Raw genomic sequence first — 4,205 nt, 5'->3', positions numbered from 1 at the left:
ATACCTAGAAATTAGAGAGTAGACACTACAAAGCAGAAGCTGCCATCTCGCTCTGTCCATTGAGTATTCCACTAAGGATAACCAACAAAAATGGCTATAGTGGACAGTGCATTCGGAAAGTATTCAGATCACTTGACTTTTTCCACATTTTGTTACTTTACAGCCTTATTCTAAAATGGATTAAATAGTTTTTTCCCCTCATCAATCTACACACAATACCCCATAATGACAAAGCAAAAACAGATTTTTATAAAAATGTCTAAAAAATAAAAACTTAAATATCACATTTACATCACAAGTATTCAGACTCTTTCCTCAGTACTTTGTTGAAGCACCTTTGGCAGTGATTACAGCCTCGAGGCTTCTCGGGTATGAAGCTACAAACTTGGCACACCTGTATTTGGCGAGTTTCTACCATTCTTCTCTGCAGATCTTCTCAAGCTCTGTCAGGTTGGATGGGGAGCGTCGCTGCACAGCTATTTTCAGGTCTCTCCAGAGATGTTCGATCGGGTTCAAGTCCAGGCTCTGGTCGGCCACTCAAGGATATTAAGGGACTTGTCCCAAAGCCACTCTTGTTTTGTCTTGGCTGTGTGCTTTGCGTCGTTGTCCTGTTGGAAAGTGAACCCCAGTCTGGGGTCCTGAGCGCTCTGGATCAGGTTTTCATCAAGGATCTCTCTGTACTTTGCTCCGTTCATCTTTGCCTCGATCCTGACTAGTCTCCCAGTCCCTGCCGCTCACAAACATCTCCACAGAATCATGCTGCCACCACCATGCTTTACCGTAGGGATGGTGCCAGGTTTCCTTCAGACGTGACGCTTGGCATTCAGGCCAAAGAGTTCAATCTTGGTTTCATCAGACCAGAGATGATGAAACCAAGTGCCTTTTACTGAGGAGTGGCTTCCGTCTGGCCACTCTACCATAAAGGCCTAATTGGTGGAGTGCTGCAGAGACGGTTGTCCTTCTGGAAGGTCCTCCCATCTCCACAGAGGAACTCTAGAGCTCTGTCAGAGTGACCATCGAGTTCTTGGTCACCTCTCTGACCAAGGCCCTTCTTCCCCGATTGCTCAGTTTGACCCGGGCGGCCACCTCTAGGAATAGTCTTGGCGGTTCCAAACTACTTCAATGATGGAGGCCACTGTGACCTTCAATGCTGCAGAAATGTTTTGGTACCCTTCCCCAGATCTGTGCCTCGACACAATCCTGTCTCGGAGCTCTACGGACAATTCCTTCGACCTCATGGCTTGGTTTTTGCTCTGACATGCATTGTGAACTGTGGGACCTTATATAGACAGGTGTGTGCCTTTCCAAATCTTGTCCAATCAATTGAATATACCACAGGTGGACTCCAATCAAGCTGTAGAAACATCTCAAGGATGATCAATGGAAACAGGATGCACCTGAGCTCAATTTTGAGTCTCATAGCAAAGGGCCTGAATAAATAAGGTATTTCTGTTTTTCAGATTTAATACATTTGCAAAAAAATTCTCAAAACCTGTTTTTGCTTTGTCATTATGTGGTATTTTGTGTAGAATGTTGAGGTTTTTTATTTATTTAATCAAGCATTTTTAATAAGGTTGTTATGTAATAAAATGTGGAAAAAGTCATGGGGTCTGAATACTTTTCCCAAAGGCACTGTATGATGACTATAATGATTGACAAATCAAGCTTAGCTTACGTATGCCATTGGGTCTGTTACTATTACCAGATGAGGTGGCAGAACATTATCTATGGGTTCCTTGAAATATGACCATAACATTTGGAATGCAAACCAGCTTCTAGAATTTGGAACATGTAGGATTTGGAACATTGTCACGTTTAGAGGAGAGGAGACTCGAACTGGAACCTTGAGAGAGACACTGCTGCCTCGGCAGGACAGAGCTTAACATAGCTGTTGCCAAATAGGGCATTTCTAAAAGGTTGGCACAGACCCCTACAGCGTGGAGGCTGGCAAAGGCACGATGCCCACATACTCAGATTGCTAACCAAGGGTTTATTTGGCATGTGTCACTGTAGTGTTCTGCTGCCTAGCTGTGGCTCCAACAGGAGAACAACCTCTGAAAAACAGAGAGAAAGAGAAATTCATAATCTGATCTGAGGCTGAAAGTATTGATGAAAAAAAGAGATTGATGAGACTGTTGTTAATCTATTGTTGATTTGCTTTGAGTCCGTGGCACAGAACTGGAGGGCTGAGCAAAGCACCCACAAATGACTTAACAACATACGTTTCATTAATTACAGTAAGAGTGCAACACTGTGACAATTAGAATACATTCATTAAGCCCTAATCTATGGATTTCGCATGACTGGGATTTCAGATATGCATCTGTCAGATACCTTTAAAAAACAAAAAAGTAGGGGCGTGGATCAGAAAACCAGTCAGTATCTGGTGTGACCACCATATGCCTCATGTAGAGCTACACATCTCCTTTGCATAGATTTGATCAGGCTGTTCATTGGGGCCTGTGGAATGTTGTCACACTCCTCTTCAACGGGTTTGAGAAGTTGCTGGATAATGGCGGGAACTGGAACAAGCTATTGTACACTTCGATCCAGAGCAACCCAAACATGATCAATGGGTGACATGTCTGGTGAGTATGCAGGCCATAGAAGAACTGGGACATTTTCAGCTTTCAGGATTTGTGTACAGATCCTTGCAACATGGGGCCGTGCATTATCATGCTGAAACATGAGGCGATGGCAGTGGATGAAAGGCACGACAGTAGGCCTCAGGATCTCGTCACGGTATCTCTGTGCATTCAAATTGCCATCAAACAAAATTAAATTGTGTTCATTGTCCATAATTTATGCCTGCCCCTACCATAACCCCACCATGGGACACTCTGTTCACAACGTTGATATCCACAAACCGCTCGCACATACGACTTCATACACGGTATGAGCATTTGCCCACTGAAGTCAGTTACGACGCCGAACTGCAGTCAGGTCAAGACCCTGGTGAGGACGATGGACACGCAGATGAGCTTCCATGAGACAGTTTCTGACAGTCTGTTGAGAAATTATTTGGTTGTGCAAACCCACAATTTCATCAGCTGTGCAAGTAGCTGGTCTCAGATGATCCCGCAGGTGAAGAAGCCAGACATGGAGGTCCTGGACTAGTGTGGTTACACGTGGTCTGTGGTTGTGAGGCTGGTTGGACATACTGCCAAATTCTCTAAAACGACATTGGAGGCAGCTGATGGTAGAGAGATGAGCATTAAATTATCTGGCAACAGCTCTGGTGGACCTTCCTGCAGTCAGCATGCCAATTGCCCGCTCCATCAAACTTGAGATATCTATGGCGTTTACAGTGGCCTTCTATTGTCCACAGCACAAGGTGCACCTGTATAATGATCATGCTGTTTAATTAGCTTCTTGATATTCCCCACTCGTCAGGTAGATGGATTATCTTGGCAAAGGATCAAATGCTCACTAACAGGGATGTAAAAGGAGAAAAAGCTTTTTGTGCGTATGGAACATGGGATCAACACTTTACATGTTACATTTATATGTTTATATTTTCTTCAGTATATCATAAATAGGTGTATGAATGTGAAACAGCTAATATCCGTCATATTACTTCTCTGCCGTGACAGTGTCATGTCCATGAACCTGCGTCTGGAGGATTTGGCTGAATGCTTCTCAAAGAGAGGTTTTGATATTGGGTGTCTTTGATAGCAGCAGGCGCCTCAGAACACAATCCTCAACCGGGCTGTTACAACAAAGTGACTTATAGGAACCCAGACAGTCAAAGACAACGGCTATGTTTCCTTTCACACAGCAAGGAGAGAGACATTAGCCTTCCTTCCTGCGTTCGTTTCAGCAAATCAGACAATTTCAGTAAGGAGGAGGAGGGGGGAGATATAGCGCAGTTATCATAGCATGTTAGAACTCTATCGCTTTTTAGAAAATGCAATTTAGAAAGAAAATGAAAAGAGGGGAGGTGGGTAATGGATGAAAAGAAGAGGCTCCACCCCCAATAGACCTCTCTGTCTGTCAGTTACTAGGAGTAATGCAAAAACAACATATTAAGGGGGGGGGGGGCTGGGTTTAACATGATATATCTATTGTTGTGTGCAAGGGAACTGTATGAACACAGAGCAATAGAAACATTGAGCAGGAGGCGAAGGGGAGGCTTGGTTTGGTTTGCCTTGATAAGGCACTTCTTCCACTGCAAGAGAAGAGCGAGAAAGAGTGAGGGAGAGAGA

Source organism: Salvelinus fontinalis, chromosome 22 (assembly GCF_029448725.1).
Source record: "Salvelinus fontinalis isolate EN_2023a chromosome 22, ASM2944872v1, whole genome shotgun sequence".
Taxonomy (NCBI): domain Eukaryota; kingdom Metazoa; phylum Chordata; class Actinopteri; order Salmoniformes; family Salmonidae; genus Salvelinus; species Salvelinus fontinalis.
Note: the sequence above shows the minus strand (reverse complement) of the source record.